The sequence below is a fragment of the Palaemon carinicauda genome, chromosome 1, assembly GCF_036898095.1.
Source record: "Palaemon carinicauda isolate YSFRI2023 chromosome 1, ASM3689809v2, whole genome shotgun sequence".
NCBI classification, from domain to species: domain Eukaryota; kingdom Metazoa; phylum Arthropoda; class Malacostraca; order Decapoda; family Palaemonidae; genus Palaemon; species Palaemon carinicauda.
In genome coordinates, this window is record NC_090725.1 from 130,233,245 (window position 1) to 130,250,893 (window position 17,649).

The following is a 17,649-nucleotide window of genomic DNA, read 5'->3' on the forward strand; positions in this document are numbered from 1 at the left end:
GCACATTTCTTCTACAAATATTCTGTAAAGATTGCCAAGATAAATTTATAAATTTCAAAAGTGATAAATATTCTTGTTTTGGCCTGTTTTCAGCCACTTACATGAACCATATATTTGCTCCGTAACTGGAATACAAACCTACGCTATTTATTTAGTGGCATTACTTTCTGGGAAGCTGAAATGACGAGCCATTAAAATTTAGCGAGGATTAGGGGGAGTAGCTTACTACCGCTCCCACTCACACACGGGTGATTTAGCTCACTTTACTTTTGGCTTGGATGGAGACCGGTTGTATCCGTTCTTCCTCCTCGCCTATTTTGTATTGCCATTAATTTTTGTCTTTTAACTTACTTTTTCACACACACACACATACAGACACACACACACATATATATATATATATATATATATATATATTTGGTAATTGTTTACAACACCACGCCCTCCATTTACTCCAAAATAATGCAATCCTGCAGTTCTCATCTTCTTGCACAGTAATTAGGTGGTTGTTTAAATTCTGGGAAAGCAATAATTAGCAAGAGATGTTGAGAAAGGGGGAAGGGGTTTTGAAAAGAAAATAGCTCGGTTTCCTCACCCAACGACTCGGAACTGACGTGTCAACATAGTCAACCAAACAGAATTCGTGATGCCAGCGTACATAAACAGAAGTTCGTGATGCATTATTTTGGAGTAAATGGAGAGCGTGGTGTTGTAAAAAATTACGTATATATATATATATATATATATATATGTGTGTGTGTGTGTGTGAAAACATTCTTAATATTTATGTATATATATATATATATATATATATATATATATATAAACTCCCGCACTACCCTCAGGCCCCACACATGCCTGCCCCACACTAGACACTTCCCCCACAGGAATATCAGACTCTTGGGGAAGGGCAATGGGCCTCTTCCCCGCAACGGACTTACCTCGTCCCCTACTCTGGGTAGGGGAAGAAGGACGGGAGCTACGGTCTGCCGAGACGTCTGGAGAAACCACAGGCGACGAGATACTGGATTCCTTAGGCGACTTCATAGCCGCCGCCTTCTTCTTAGTCCCGAAAAGCACCCACTGGATCTCACTCCAGTTAGCACACTCCGGGCACGTAGAGGCAGGGGAACACACTTTTCCCCTACACGTGGAGCACAAGGAGTTGGGATCAATCTCAGGTTTCGAAAGGAGAGCCCCGCAGGACTTCCCAGCCACAGGCCCAGGGCAACGACGAGGCTGCTCCATAACGCAACGCTAATACACCAAGAGACACAAGGATGCAAAGGGAAAGTGAAAGGGAAACACGTGGGTAACGCGTGGTAAGCACAAAGGATCGGGGGACACAAAGGGTCGCACAAGGTAAGAGAGAGCGCGGCAAGATGATGATCACGTCGCGACCAGAAACTTACTGAGGAGTCGCCGACCTGAGCTAGCACGCTTCCCGACCCCGGGTCGCCTCAGGGCACATATCACACCGCCTGAGGTTGACCCCTTAGGAAACGGAAAGAGGGTAAACTATACAAAAAGCTGGTCGGTTAGGTAGAGTTACCAGTAACTCCTAAGAAGGTAGTTCTAGGTAAGTATGTTAGGAAAAATACAAATTACTTAAAAATTTGTGATATATATTTATATATATATAGAAATGTTGTAAGTTTCCTTTTCAGTGTTTGTGCTGTGCGTGTGATACATAAACGACAGGTTCACAAGACACTTGCACAAGACCAGGGCACCTTCCCTTCCGACCTCTCCCCCCCCTTGTCCATCGGTCTTCCCATCGGCGGACAACCTACCGTTGACTCGGCCGCCACCGCAGGGGAATTTTCATTGTTTGGACCATCCTCGTTCAAGTGTTGTCTTCGCCTTTCCCTCTTCGTACGAGAAACCTATGGATTACTGAGCGAAGGGAGTGTGGCCTCTCAGAGATTGACTACGGTCTTTCTATTCTCAAGGCTGTTCACCTTTCATGGGCCTCCGACAGTGTACTAACGGGGGGAGCACCTTTCCCGTTCGTGGGTTAGGTTGCGCTTCTGATTGTTTTCTCAATTATTTAAGTGAAATTGTAATTGTTTGTAATCCAACTTTTCAGCATCTTCTCCGTGGGGAACACTTCCCTTCGGAGGATCAGTGGTTCTTACTATTAGTGAATTTTTTTAACTGATTTAAATAATTGTAGTTCTTGTTTTATTACAATTACTCTCCGCTCCCCTTCTCCCATCGATGTTGACCGGGGAAGGGAGAGTGCAGTACTTATTTCATGTTTGTTCCCTCGGTGGTCGCCCGTCCCGTCGCGGACTAGGTGTTCCTCCCAAGGGAATTTTCTGTTACATAATTGATTTTATTTTTCCTCAGTTAGAGGTGCAGTTTTCTTCGTTCGACTAAGAGTGCCGACAAAGCAGATCTATTCATGCCTGGGAAATCTGCTGTCACTGCCGTCCTTCAGAGGACGTCGTCATGGGCGTCATCCCTTCTCTTAGAAGTAAGCCCGTTAGAACACCTGATCAGCACTTCATCTTCGAGGAACTAGCGCCGGCTACGCTTCCTCAGGTAGCACTCTTGTCAGATCATCTTAGAGCGCTACCAGGAGGTTCGCCTTCAGGGGTTGGACAACTTTCCCTTCCGAGGGAGAGTTTTCCTCCCCAGGTGTGAGGTTGTTTCTCTCTTCCAAGGGAGAATTTCATGCATCTTCATCACTTCATCGACTCCGACTGCTGTTGCTGTCTTCGCCTAGACTACGCTCCCCCCTTGCTGAGTCTCTCTTCCTTCAGGGGCGGGGCCTAGTCTTAGGCAAGTCTCTTCTGCGAAGTAATCACCTCTCTCGTTTGCGAGGGGGCCCACTCATAGAGACTCCTCTTCGGAGGATTGCTACTGCTGAAGGTCAGCTTGCTGGTCCACCGGCCCTCATGGTCATCATCTGTTCCTGGACCTTCTCCTGAAGACGCTGCAGCTAGTCCTCGAACTTCGTTCCTGGACTCTGATCGTTCGCGATCGCCCTTCCAAAGGGCATATTCCATTTCCTGATCGTCCTGCCAGCTGACCTGCCGAGACCTACCAGCGCAACCTCGCCACAGAGAGCAACGTTTGCCAGCTCACCAGCGAACCTACGACATTCTCCTGCCAACCAGCGCTCAACTACGTGCTAGCGCGCAGGAGTCGGTGATCTCCTGCGCTCCAACGATCTCCTGCATGCCAACGTTCTCCTGCACTCTAGCACGCGCCATCGTTCTCCTGCACTCCAGCATGCTCCCGCGCGCTTATGCCATCGTTCTCCTGCACTCTAGCACGCTAACGCCATCGTTGTCCTATGCGCCAACGATCTCTGAGCACCAGTGTTCGCCTGCGCGCCAGCTCTCTCCTGAGTGCCATCACTTCCACGCGCATACGCCTGCAGTCATCCGTGCTCGTACTCCAGCACTCTTCCGCGCGCGCCAGCGCTCTCCTACGTGCGAGTTCTCGCCCGCAATTTTGTGCATTCTCCGCATTCTAGGGAGACTGCACAACACCCTACACAGTGCCTTACTTCGCGCCAGCGCTATCCTGCCCACTTGGGCTCTCAGATCCAGCGCTTGCCAATGCGCCGGCTCTTGACAAAGAGCCAGCGCTTGCCTGCTCGCCAACGCTCTTCTGCGCACTTGCTCTCTCAGATCCAGCACTCTCCTGCGCAGTTGCATTCTCAAATCCAAAGAGCCAGCGCTCGCCTGCGCACTAACGCTTGCCTGCTCGCCAGCGCTCTTCTGCGCATTCACCGAAAACTTCCCTTCAGCAGAAAATGAGCACCGGCATCATCCTGTGCCCCATTGCTGCAGTACTCTCCTGCGCACTCGCGCAATTGGCAAAAAGAATGAAAACTTTTTGACAGGTCACCATTGCTCCATTCCTCTCCCGGCAAACACATTACAGCATGGCCGCCGGGAAAAGAGGGAAGAGGCTTCACAGAAAGGTTCAAGATCCCGAAGATTCCACCTTCCAAGTGGACTCAAACGCATCTACCATCGGTTGAGAGCCCTCACAGGGAACCCTTGGTCCCTTTCTCTTTAGGAGTTTTTCTTGTCAGTACCAACGAACATCAAACACGATCTGAACGTTGCAAACGGCCTATCATTAGCTCGCAAATCTCTAATAACCAATGAGAAATCATCAACTGACTGATCGCTAGATCACCGTTTGCTGATCGCTAGCTCGCCGATCACCAGATCGCCAATTTCTTGCTCATCTCTCTCATTAATCACCAACCTTCCTTGGCTGACTGACCAGACAGCCTTCATCTGCTTATCAGTTACCATCCTCGGCTCACAGATCGCTGATTCACCGGTCATCGGCAATTCGCCGTTCACCAGCAGTTCGTGACTCGGATTTACTAGTCAACCTCTGCCCGTGGTTCCCTAGATCAGAAGGCATACAACACACTTCTCGCTACTCACTGTTCGCCATCACACCAATCCACTATAGTGATCGGCAAACAATCGACAACCACCATCAGCGGCTTGTCGACAGGTGACTACTCGCTAGCACTCTCCTACTGCACAATAACCATGATACCCAGCTGTTAGCCATTGATTAACATTCACCAGACTGATGCTGCTCTAAAGAATAGCATCAATTCCGTCAGGGCGCATGGTAGGGTTAAGCGTTGCCTTACTTCTGTCAGTTAAAAGAGTTCTCTCCCAGGGAAGAATCCTTACACAGGGTATCGCGTCTGATCTTTTACACCACGAGTCAAGACCCCAGAGTCAACAATCTCCCATGCAAAAGGCTCCGCAAGGAGCTCTCCCTTTCGGTCGATGTCCACACCATGTTGGAGTTCGGACAAGGGCTGAGACCACAGGTCTTCATTTTCACGCTGGACCTTAAGGACGCATACTTCCAGGCCCGAACCATCCATTTTCTAGGAAGGATTGAAGATTCAGTCTAGACAAACAAGAAACACCAGTTCAGGGCAGTGCTTCGGTCTTCCCACAGCACCCATCCTGGTCTCACAGGATCGGCTTCTGTCTCCGTTTCTGGACGACTGACTGACCTTAGCAGACTTGGTGGCAACTTTGCATTAGCACCAGAACTTCTTAAGTCTTTTTACCAAGATCGTATGATCAAGGTAAACCTATGGAAGTCTTCCCTACTTCCCTCATGTATTTGGGAATGATTCCAGACACCAATCTCCACAAAAGCTTCTCATCAAAGACAGGCATAGAAAAGTCACAAGACCCTTTCTCAAAACGAGAAGAACTCCCAGCTTAGAGTGACTATTTGTTTTTCGGACATCTATCATCTCTGGCCTGTCTAGCCTCCAACTGCCACCTCAATATATATTCTCTCCAGGGGCGGCTTGAGTCCGATTGTAATCAGGCCTTCGATTCCCCAGACATTCTGACCCCTATGGGACCAGAAGTTTGGACGAACCTCAAAGGATGGGTGTCAGTTGAGAATCTACAGAGTGGTATAACCTTCTCATCCTTCCCCACCCCTCGGACTTGATGCTGTGCGTAGACATCAAAAGAAGGAAGGAGGGACCATAGTGCTGTACCACACGATCTCAGGCCTCAGAACAGAGTCCGAAAGTACCTTCACTTGAATCTCTTAAGAGATGAAGGCCAACTTTCCAGTCCTTCAACAGCCTCATCAGTTCCTAACGGGCCACTCAGTGATGTGATGAGTGACAACACCACACACCACATAGAGGCTCACATCAACAAGCAAGAAGGAACTTGCTCGCAGCCTCTTCCCATCTAACAGTACAGTATAGCCAAAGTCCGTTCGGTACCACTATCAGCCCGCTTCATTCCAGACTAGAGGAATGTGCTCGCCGACAATCAGTGCACAGCATCTCGGATAAGGTGTACCAAATGGTCTTTGGATCACCTTGTAGCCGACAAAGTCACGACTTTACGGGTTCTCCCGCTAGGGATCTGTTCGCAATGCCCCTGAACCTCAGGCTTCCGCTGCTCCCCAGTCCTAGATCCCAAGGCTCTCTGGCAAGAAGCATGCCAATAACGGTGGGTACAACAACGACGTTTACGTCTCGTCCCTGTTTTGTTTGGAGAAGGGTACTCAAGAAGGCTAGAACATCGGTCAGCTTCTCAAGGGCTCTCATAGCTCCGCTATGGCATTACGCAGAACGGTTTCCAAACCTTTTGCATCTCCTGATAGAGCCTCCAAGAAAACCCTCTCCACGTCGCAGACAAACACACTTCGACATCTACCACAAGCTATAGCTTTGGTATGATTGTACGGATGGAGACTACCCAGTACTTCCTCTCTCACGGAGGCTTTTCACAATAAGTTGGAAGAGGTTGTCTAGATATCTGAGGAATTCTTCAGCATCAGTCTACCAGGCAAAGTATAACGCCTTCTGTGGTTGGTGTCATGGGAAAGCGTATTTCTCTACTCGATACCTCTATTCCACCAATAGCGGAATCCTTGAGTATATGCAAAAGGAAAAGACCTACCTTTTCACTTTCAGCAGGTAAAGACAATCACTCAACCTTAAGCCTCGCTTTAAAACTAAAGGGAAGGGACATCCCCTCATCGCTAGATCTTTCCTAACTCATGCGGACTTACAATGCAATATATAAGATATTTGTATCTAAGAAAACTTAGTGGAGTTGTATTTTATGAAACATAGTCATTTTTTTTAAACCTGTATATATATACAGTGGTACCTCTACATACGAATTTAATTCATTCCACAACCAACTTCGGATGTAGAAACGAATTTTCCCATAAGAATACATGGTAATTCATTTAATTCGTTCCTCAGCCTAAAAACCCATAATAAATCCTTAATAAATGGCTACACATAATTACACATAACAATAACATAACTGCATAATATGAAAGAAGCATGTAAAAAAGATAATTATAAAGAAATAATAAATAGAAAATTTGTTTTATTGCCACTTTACCTTAGAGACAGGCCAACGCAGGTGTAGGATTTACTACGCCAGGAGACGGACGATCGGCGAGAAGGTAGACATGGTGTTAACATGTTCTTTAAATAAATACTCTCTCTCTCTCTCTCTCTCTCTCTCTCTCTCTCTCTCTCTCTCTCTCTCTCTCTCTCTCTCTCTCTCTCTCTCTTTTTTTTGTTCTTCTTCACTGTTAGTGTTAGAGACGTCTATTAATTTTTTCTGAGAGAGAGAGAGATTAAACAAAAATGAGAGATTAAACAAAAATGTGTTGTGTACATATGATTTTTAACAGCGTTAACGAGTTAAATGTAACTAAAAAAACAATATCAGCGAATCTGAATTCCTTTATTAACTAAAACAAATATTGATACAAACACACTCGTGTGCGTATGCGCAAACACACACACACACACACGAGGAGACACGATCGGCGAGGAGGTAGAGGTGGTGACTGCGATAACTTACACTACGGAAATTTTAATCTAACTTAGCTTATTTTTTTTTTTTCTATTTCATATTTTTTACATTTTTTTTCTTTTTATTTTTTATTTTCATCACTTTCAGTGACGAGTTATGTTATCGCAGTCACCATCTCTACCTCCTCCCCGACCGTCTCTCTTACTGCGTAGCAATTTTTGCACCTGTGTGTGTGTTTGTGCATACGCACATGAGTGTGTTCGTATCAATATTTGTTTTAGTTAATAAAGGAATTCAGATTAGCTGTTATTACTTTCTTAGTTACATTTAATGGTTTTTCAACTCGTTGACGCTGTTAAAAATCATATGTACTCTAGACACATTTTTGTTTAATCTCTCTCTCTCTCTCTATCGGAAAAAAAAATAATAGACGTATCTAACACTATAACAGCGAAGAAGAACGAGAGAGAGAGAGAGAGAATTTTATTTAAAGAACATGTTAATGCTATGTTTAGAGGGAAACAGAAAAAGAGAGAAGTCTTATTTAAAAGAGCTTGTTAATGCTATCATGGTTTTCTTTGCTTCACTTTTTTCTTTCTTTCGGTTCATCACGCTGGCCCTTCTCACAAATGATCGTTGCTAACAATCTCTTTGTCCTTTATCCCTATCAACAAAAGGCGTTCTATCTCTTCCAGGGTATTGCTACGATGTCTTGTAATAATGGTGATCACCTTCGATGGTTATTTGCTTTAATGGCTGCCTTCAGCTTGATGATCCTCGAGATCATAGGCCTATTCCGGCCATATTGTTTAACCATACAGTATCACTCACATGCACACTGCTCTCATGTTTTTCTATAATTTCTTGCTTCAATTCTAATGAAAGAATTGCCTTCTTCCTGTACTGAAACTTAGCTTCTTAGGCACCATGATTATAGGTAAAATCAAAAAGGAAATGTGAGAAAAGGAAGAAAATAAGCACTGTTAATAACAGACCAAACAGAGGACAACCACACGATACACACAAGAATAGAGAACTGAGCACTCGACGCTCAATGGCGTAATGTTTACTTCGTGTGTCGAAATAAAATTCGGGTGTAGAGTAAAAAATTTGCTCGAATTTTACTTCGGATGTTGGAAAATTCGGATGTAGATACGTTCGTGTGTAGAGGTTCCACTGTATATTGATATCCCTCTGTGCCCATATATATGAAAAAATGCTTTGCTCTGTTATTATTCCTTTCCAGGTATTGACAGCAGCCCCTACACTCAGTAGGGAGTGTAAGGGAGAGAAAATATAGAATACTGTATTTCCTGTTACCAGTCTGTACTAGTCTGTGATGCTGCTCTGTATTCATATAACCCGCCTTGTAACTAGAAGTAAGCTACTGTGTTGCTATTTGAGAGTGTGTCATAAACATTGATAGTTAACAAGAGCTTTTGAAATGGCATATCTGGTCAGAGGCCCAAGGAGTGAATTCATGTTAGGCAGGGAATGACTGTGTTCGAGTATTGTTATAGTGGGCCCGCAGAGACTTGTACGACATAGTATGCGGCTGTACTGTTCATAAATTAGGACTGGTTAAGTGACTTTGCATCCCAATGGTGGACGGGAGATTGATGAGAACAGTATTGATTTAGGGAAAATTGTGGTACTGTATTTTTCACCGTTATATGTTCCTTATAGATGGCTCATTAGATAGTAAGTGTTCAAGTTTATTACTGGTCATTACCGATGTTATAAAACTATAGTATTGCGGGGTTCTCCTTTAAGCTTAGTTCTGAAGAAATGCTTTTTTTGTTTTAGAGGCTATGGTGAGAATCCTAATATTTCTAAGTCTTTCAAATCCTCAGGTTCTGCAGTCATAGTTTTGTAAGGATTTTGAAGACCCGTTTGGTAACTGTGTGGTGATATATCTTGCATGTAGCTTAGTATTTTTTCTCTTGCTGGTACAATATGCAAAAGGGATGATAATTTTGCCTTTGACTATCTTAAGTGATATATTAATGCATTCTTAATAGAATATTTACAAATAAATTTTTTTTTCTTGTGTTTTTATGAATACAGCATTTCATTTCAGAACCTCTTACCACAGGGTCTTTTCCTCAGCCACTGTTTTTTAATCTCATAAGTAGTGTAATTTATCATAATTCATTTTCCCACACTGTGTCCAGTTATCAGAAAAGACAATATTTCCTTTCACCTAATGTTCTTATACTTTTATTTAAAATCCAGCTAGCCCAATGAAAGGTATGATAAAAAGCAAGATTCCAGCTGGGTCCCCTTGCCCAGTATAAATCAAGGGGTGGTGCCCAGACCTCCGTTCTCTTGACCAGTTACTTAGGTTTTTTTGGGTATTCCACCGTTGTATATTTGTTGTGTAGTGAATGTCGGGTTGTGGTCGGCATTCGGACACTAGGCAGTTCAGGTGCTACCTCTGGCCACAGTCTGCAAACCACTACAGCAACTTGCCTTTTCCCAGTCGGAATTGAAACCTCCCTCTCGGAACATGGTTCAAGTTCTCCGGTCTCTAAGGAGACCTCCTTACATTCCACTTCACCAGGCAACAAATTTTCCCCTGGTTTAGGAGACAGTGTTCCTACACACTTTAGTCAGTAGGGCGACATTTCCCGGTATTAAGCTATAATATTAGTTATTTAGGCAAATTATACATGTGGTGAATTTGCATACATAAATATTATTCCTCTTCGTATTATGTGACTTTACTTATCGTATGCGGCGGGAATCCAGGTGGTACCAACTACCTTGGCCGGGGCTCCTACCAGAGCTAGGCTACTCTTGCTCATATATACGTTAGTAAAGTAATTCCCCACATTTAGCCTCACCCTATCGTTCCTTCTCGATTCGTATGAGAATTTACATTCTCTAGAATCTATAGATAAGTTACGATATTTATTCTCTCTCAGAGAGAAGAGGCTAAACCCTTCCTCCCTCCCTGAGTGCCACCGCCGCTATAGGCGGCAACCACTGTCTCTCTTCATCGCCGTCGAGTAAAATAAAGTTCTTGCTGCCTCCGGCTTTGATTTAGATAGTGACTAACTCAGGGTGCCCTTGTCTTGCCGCCGACGATGTCGTCAGTACAGGAAGCCATGCTTCCTCAGTTCACTGTTTGAGGAAGGCGGCATACCTACCGCCACCTCTGATATCAATGAACTATAAGATCCTTTACCCTTTCCCTTCTGTCCTTTAGTGATGTTATAGCCGTCACAAAATTCCTTCACTGGTATTCTGACAGTCATCCCGGCCTGCTATGGTGACTGCGTTACCGGCTGGTACCCTGCCGGTAGCAGTTAGTTCAGCCGTCTCTGCCACCTTCCCCCTTACTACCTTCCTTCACAGGAAGTGAATATTATTGGGGGGAAGATTGAGAGGGCTCCTGACGGCTGCCGGTGGGAAACCTAACATACTTTGGGAAGTCCTCGGCTCTCCCTTGAGCTGCCATCCACATTCATTGCCGCTGACGTCATAGCCGGCGACAGGCCTTTTGTGGATAGGTGGAAGCCATAATCTGACAGATTCTTTCCCCTTCCATTGGAACTTTCATTCTGGCAAGGAGACAGTAGGCAGCCTGATAGTCCTCCTACACTTCCAACTGTTATGTTTATTCATAATAATAGGAAACTCTCCTTCCTTAATGCTTTTTCTCTCTCTATCAGCTAGTACCGCCAGGTACTAACCTAACACCGGCAGTGCTGCCAACAAAACTACTGTATACAACTATATAGTAGTACACATGTTTTCTAACATACTCTGTGTTTCCTGTCGCAGACAATTGTTGGGACCACGATATTATGTTAAGGTTGAGTGCTCCCTCAACACCCAGATGGTTTTCCTTGATCATCAGGACCCTAAAATACCCGATTGGTATTAATATATACTACAGGTGGATAATGTTAGTATAAGACATTTACTAACTCTAACTCTAGTTCCTAGAATTTTTCTACCTTGTATTCTCCCTATCAGGGAAACTAAATATTAATACTGACGGAGGTCTCAGCAGTGGCCTGGGAGAGGAAACACAAATATGTCTTTAATACTCCCTTTCAAGGTTACTATCCTAAGCTACCATAAACAATAGTAATTACTATTGTTAATAAAAATTGTATGCTTTTATATCACTGATATAGAAACATATCAATACTCATTGGGCCATTTTGTGTCGGGAGTCTTAAAATATTGGGACCCGAAGGGTTCCCCCACCTGCTCAACCCTGCTGGCCAACGGCTTTGGAGAAGCCCCCCTAGTCACCATAGACACTAGGGACACAGCGAGGGAGACCCTTAGCAAATGGGTAAGAGTGTTACAGAAGAACTCTCCAGGACCATACTTACCCAATGACTCCCTAAGGTGCCTACTTTTCCCCAAGGCTCTGCCAAATGCGATGGTGCCCCAGGAACAGGTCCAGCCTCCCCTCATACAACTGAAGCTCGACACGGACATAAACAAGGCACTGGAAGGCATGGACATCCACCAAGAGAGGATGTCAGAAGTGTCCACTGACACTGAGCAGGACCTACTGCAAGGAGGCCCTGAAGAAAACGTGGAACATCCACAAGCGGAGGAAGAAGGATCCGTATCAATGGCAACTGAAGACCCTCAGTTCGCCGTGACAGCATACCAACCTATGCCGTCAACTTCCTCGGCCCCAACTCCACAATCAGTTGCACAGGTCAACAAGAACGAAGAGATCCTTACTTCGATTCATTGGATGATGGAATTGTTCCAAAAGGAACAAGAGACGATGCGGGAATCACTCAGGCAGCAGCAGATACTGTTGCAAGAGAGGGCGGACCGCCCCGGATCCACCAAGGGCACCACTAAGAAGCCCCATAGTGTTGGATCTCCCTCACTGCTCCGAAACTAATCCCTGGAGGTATGCGGAGCATATGCCCATGATGAATGGGAAACTGTTCGTCTCGGAGAAGTTGGGGGCCAAGCTGATTGAAGACCTTGAGTTCTGGCCTAACTTTTCAGCCTACCCAGACTGTTACATGAGCCTGCGGGATGAACATGCACCCCGAGAGGAAACGGTACCCAAAGAGGTCATTATCTTCGAACATGACAAGGCGCAAGCCATCCTCCTGAAAGCCTTGAAGGGAGCCGGGTACACCAACTTTGAAGTCTCAGCACTGAGCAAGTAACATCCCACCTTTCTTGCCCCTTCCTCCATCGCTTTCCCCTTTTCGGAGAAAGCACTAGACTTTGCCGTCAAGGCAGTCGACGAGGGCAAACCCTGCCCAACCCTAGAAGAATGCAAACCATTCTCTCTAGCACTGCCTACCTGCGAGGAGAAGTGGAAGGATGTCCACCTAACCTTCTCCGTCTCTAAGTTGGATCCAGAGAGAGCAGGCTAACAGTTTAATGAGAACCTTCCAAAGTTGCCAGACCATCTTCTGAGAAGGGAACAGGAGTCAAAGGAGAGACTTGCGGCCTCCCTTTCTCATCAGAACTGCCTGGAAAAGAGTGCAGGTCAACATAACGCCCCAGAAATGTTCATCTTCCTGGCTAAGTCTCACATGGGTACCCTTGTGAAAGACTTATGTGCTTTCCTCAGAGCGAGGAGAGCCTGCAGAGTTCGTTTTGGCCTCAGCAACCATCTGACACAAACCAAGGAAGCTGATTACCTCGAGCATCTGGGGTAAAAACCTTTTCCCACAGGAACTGGTCCAAGAGATCATTGCCAGAGCAGCCACAGAGAACAGGAACCTTCTCCAAAAGTGGGGCATGAACTCAAAGAGGAAATCTTCCTTGGATGGAGGTCCCCAGCCCAAGAATAAAAAGGCAAGGACCTGCACAACTTCCTGCCGTGACTATGACCATGAGGCCTCAGACCACCTTCCAGATAGTCCCTCAACAACTGGTAGCCTAGTCGCCAGTGTTTAACCCGTAATGAACACTGGCTAGCCCCTCACATAAAGAGGAGGGGTAAACTAAGGGAGAAATGATCGCTTCTATAACTATATTTTGTTTGAGAACATGTGCGCTCTTATTCAAGAAAATATTACAGTTAGTCAACGATCAAAAAATTCCTTGGGCAATAATGTTGCGATTCGTCGCACGTACATTATTCCCGCAACCGGATTCGTTGCAAACATTTCCTGGAGGCAGAGAATACGCATGCGCTAGTGCAGATGGACAAGTACATATGCGTGCAAGCGATCTTTCTGCCAATAAGGGCTATATTCATCTTGCAATTAGATCTCCGTTCTATTAAGTTGTATAGTTATATCCCTTACTGAAATCCGGTTATTCAGTACTTTACTTGGCTACTTTCCTGTAACCAGACATACTGCATTTACGTTCTACCTTCTTATAGGCATTTTTTCCTTTCCCCCGATCGTAAGTCTTTGTCTCCTACAAAGGCTCTGGCCGGAAACTTCTCATAAGCATATCTGTTCCCTAGTAGGGAACATCTAATATAAATGCCAGTTTACCGATTGGAGACGGAGAAGTACGAACGGTTTTTTGTCCTAAGAAGGCGAAACCTCCGTTACGAAAGTTTTCAATGTTCTCCAACTGAGTTCCGGACACGATTTTTAAGTCGAACTACGTGTGTATGCTTGACATGCTCACAGTTCGGTGTTACTACTATGTAGTAGACTTATGCCCTTTACCCATCCAACAATAGATTGAAGATACGTCTCAATCCCCTCTTGGGTTTGGTTGGATACGTTCGGGGATTACCGTACAGTGTCTTGTCCGGAAAGCGATCTCTATGGAGATTCGCTCTTATAACATAAGTTGTACTGATTAACTGGTTTACCATTTGGTATCGGTCCTATTCGGCCAACCACACTGGATTGGTGGCAGTTGGAGGGAGGACAGGCTGTTCCCCTTCATTGCAAGAACGTGGAAATAGCTACACGTCTCGATATCATCTCGAGATGTGTTTATTGCTATGCATTCCCCCCCTCACCGCTGGATGATCCGCGGATGATGGGTGGCAGACGAGAGCTTCTGGAAAGAGGCCTGTCTTCTCGTCTTCCCTCTGGATTTGATGCTCTCTTTAATGCATCAAAAGAGAGGTCGGGGGGGGGGGTTGGCATATGCTGCACCATTCCATCCTCGTCCTTTGACCCAATTCAGAGAGGTACCAGCATTCACCTCTCTTAGAGAACCATCTAGCAGTACAAAGCCTCAGATGGACAGAGGACAACTAGTTGCCCCCATCCGCTCGCATCATTCCTGGTACAGGAATGTGCTTGCAAACTACCCATATAGTGGGCTCCTAGTGTCTTGGAATCATCTTGTATCCAAAAATGTCTTAACTTAGTGAGGTCCCAGACTGTGGTTATGCTCGCAGCGGCCCTGAACTTCTGGCTCCCGCTCGACCGTTCCCCAGTCCTGGAACACCAGGCCCTCAAACAAGATGTATTCCAAGATCGGTGGGGCGGCCTAGAGGCGTGCTTTTTTTCCCCCCATTCGGTCTGGTGAAAAAGTCCTCAGCCAAGTCAGGATAAGCAAGATCTTATCAATGACTCCAATAGCTTCGCTATGGCATCCCGTAGAATGGTTCCCGGACCTTCTGCAGCCCCTGACGGAGTTCCAATAGCTTCGCTATGGCAACCCGCAGAATGATTCCCGGACCTTCTGCGCGAATATCCTGCTACGCACGATTCATTCACGCGCTACCCAGAACAGGGCTTTTCGCGCGATCACCAGCGTGATCGGCGCACCGATCTCCAACGCGATCACGCCTGAGTTACAATAGGGATTCTGACGGACAGGCCATCATAAAGTTCCCCTCCCCGCAAGTGCAGAACAGGCGAACCCTCATGTGTCGACTCCTCCAAGGGATCGAACGATCCCCTTCCCTCCAGAGGGAGTATCTGACCGCGCTAAGGTCAGTCAGCGACCCTGGTTGGACACCGTTGTCAGAGCGCTTACGCAGGCGATGAAGCCTGTGCTTTCTGACTAGGGTCACTAATCAGTAGCAACTTCCTCCCCCCATGAAGAGGGAGAGAGGAATCCCTGACGTGGTATCTCCTCCAAGGACTATCCTGTCTCTTCGCGAGTCCTTACGTAAAGCTCCTATCCCTCCTCAGACTTCCTCCCCCTCCCCTGCGGATGAGCATTACCTATCCCCAGGAGAGTCGGAAGATCCGGTCCTCTCCCCCATCACACCAATGAGGGAAACCCCGCCTCTTCCTGAGAAGTCTTCTCGTACGGAGGGGGCGAAAGCCTAACATCCTTCATTGCTGGAGTCCTGTTTCCCTCCTAGGAGGGAACCGAAGGCCCAAGTCTTCCGCAAGGACCCGACAGGAACCAGATGGATCCTTGGAGAATGTCTGCGAGCCTCCCCAGGAAGAGCCTCTGGGGACGGGAGACCTCGCTGCCAGTCCATCAGGAGGAGAGCTCCAGGGGTCAGAACACGCGTTCTGGCAAGTCCTGACCCTCAGGAAGAACCTCAAGGGGATCCCAGACCCAGAGATTCCTCCTCGTGAAGGGAAGGATACGGTCCTGGACCGAATCTACGCCATCCAGAAACTCCCTAGGGCCAGCGCAGCTTTGCCCTGGTCTCAGGGGATGAAGAGCGCCAGAGACAAGGCCGAGCGCCAGCTCTCTGGGCTTGCCTCCTTCAATAGATCCAGTGCCGGTAACGAGCCCCTCCCTCCTCCCTGAGTCACATGGTCTCTCATACGACATCGCCCATTCAAGGGGATAGGGGGAGGTAACGTTCAGGTTCGTCCCTGAGTTTGTTGCCAAGACTAGCGGAGGGGTAGTAAACCCTCGTTAAAATTCTTATGGCTCGTCATTTCAGCTACGCCGAAGTAATTACCCCATGTAAATAGCTAAGGTTTGTATAGTTAGGAAAAATACAAATTATCTACGAATTTGTCATGTTAAAGACAAGCCACACTGTTAGTTCCACTCACACAAAAGCTTCTGCAGGCCGCTATCAGTGCATTACCTCATATCGGCACTTGATTTTAGCGAGGGTAGGGACCCTTCTACTATCGATCACAGATCGAAATAGAGAGGACCCCGGGTCATGACCAAGGCCAGTTGGTGAGGACTTCCTCCCTCCTAAGAGTAAGTCACCCTATAGATAGCGGAGGGTTTGTATCTACATGGGAACAAATAACAAATTTGTAAGTAATTTGTATTTTTAAAACATCTGACTTAGCCGGTGGATATATATATAAAGCTTAAGTCCCTGACGTCATGGCAGAAATTCAAAACTCGTGGAAATAGCAGATTGGGTAGCTAGGTGTACTACTAGCGCCACCACTTGCCAGGTAACTGTAACTATTCCATGAATCCTCGGATCTTCCCTGCTGCCATTGCTGGCCACATCATTGGAATATTCGCTCGTTGTAACCTGTAATTTTGCTGTATATTTGGTGATGTACAAATTTTGGTTATTGGCTTTCGCTTAATTGGATTTTGCTTACGGATTCTCTTGAACCTTTATTGATTTGGATTAACTTTGACCTTTGCTTGTTTTTTATCTCTCTCTTAAATTTTCCAAAATGGCTGACCGTTCCCCAGTTTATAGAAAGTGTATGAAAGGCTGTAAAACCCGCCTTCCTAAAGCCTCTATCAATCTCCACTCCATTTGTACTAAATGTCGAGGTAAAGTTTGTCAATTAATGGATCGATGTGATGAATGCCTTTTATTGTCTGAGAGTGAGTGGCTGGATTTCGACCGCTACAATCGTAAGTTAGAGAGAGGTAGAGTTAGACGTAGTTCTTCTTGATCTAGAGAATTATCCTCTTCCCATGTCACTGAACGTATTCCTTCCCCTGTAGTGGTAGTTCATGATCCCCCTACTGTTACCGCTGAGCCTACACTTAAGGACATGATGATCGCGATTCAAGCCCTTGGTGTTAGTGTTCAGTCGCTTGCTACGGACAGGAATCAACTTATGTCCGATGTTAATCAGCTTAAAAGTGCCAGTGTTAGTGCCAAAAGTGCGGTTAATGTATTCAGTGCTGTGGAGGGTGCGTCTGCTCAAACCTGTCATTCACCTAGCCTTAGACCTTTTCCAAGTTCCCCAACCCCTGGGAGAAGGAATGTCGATCGGCGAAAGGGAACGAGAGGCGTAGTCGCTCGAGCAGACGTCCCTTCGAGCTTACCTGATGATGTTTCACGGGACGCTCGCCCTCACCATGGGAAAGGTGAGGTTAAGTTTACCTCATCATCGGATGATGCAGTGGTCAGCAAGCAATCGAATCGTGACTGGCGTCAAGTTTCTAGACCTCTCAAGAGGAAAATGGTTGCAGTGGATCAGCGTCACGTTTTATCGCCTCAAGCGCCTGGCTGTAGTCATTGGGACAGCCCAGAGCCTTTTCCTTCATCTGG

General features: G+C 46.2%; 1 protein-coding gene across 6 annotated transcripts in view; it reads left to right on the plus strand.

Annotated features, from left to right (window-relative positions):
- Positions 1-17,649, plus strand: part of mtSSB (mitochondrial single stranded DNA-binding protein) — a 120,918-nt gene that overhangs the window by 1,932 nt on the left and 101,337 nt on the right. Inside the window, exon 1 of one of the 6 annotated variants that reach the window (XM_068384858.1) lies at positions 8,680-8,701. The exons of the other annotated variants lie outside the window; for them this stretch is intronic. The gene's annotated coding sequence lies outside the window, so the exon portion shown is untranslated. Of the gene's footprint in view, positions 1-8,679; positions 8,702-17,649 lie in introns of those variants that run through there. 6 annotated transcript variants of the gene reach the window in all.